Below are 631 nucleotides of genomic sequence, written 5' to 3' on the forward strand. Positions count from 1 at the left end.
ACACCTTTGTCTACTTCTGTTGCTAGTCAAGGATCGACTGTTCAGGTTGATAATAGGTATTTCTTTCTCAACAGCTTGTTTTTAAAAAAAAAACTTCATTGAAGTGTTTCTTTTTTATTTTTAAAGACAAAGCTACAAAATATAAATCTTCCTCTGTAAATATTTTCTTGGTACAATTCCTGGAATTTCTTTTGATAAAAACAGAATCTATTTGGAAGTATCATATTACATTCACAAGCATTTTAAATTAGAAAGATTAATTAATTAAAGAGTTAATATTCTCTAGATAGAATTATCTCAACTTTTTGTATGTTTAATTCCTAAGCAAAAAATGTAGGTTACTTACATATGTAACTATATCTATCTATCTATCTATCTATCTATCTATCTATCTATCTATCTATCTATCTATCTATCTACATATATATACATATATATATTAGTTTTATTTGCTACCTATTTTCACTTTATTACATAGTGTTGGTACTTTATATTAAATACTATAAAATATTTGCAAACAGAAAATGGAATCTAATTTACTGTTATGTGTGTTTTAGAAAAGTTGGAGTTCTTTTTGTATTTATTTCTCAGGTAAGAACAGATAGAACTTAACCTAGTTACACTGTGGATC

This window comes from Suncus etruscus, chromosome 5 (genome assembly GCF_024139225.1).
Source record: "Suncus etruscus isolate mSunEtr1 chromosome 5, mSunEtr1.pri.cur, whole genome shotgun sequence".
Taxonomy (NCBI): domain Eukaryota; kingdom Metazoa; phylum Chordata; class Mammalia; order Eulipotyphla; family Soricidae; genus Suncus; species Suncus etruscus.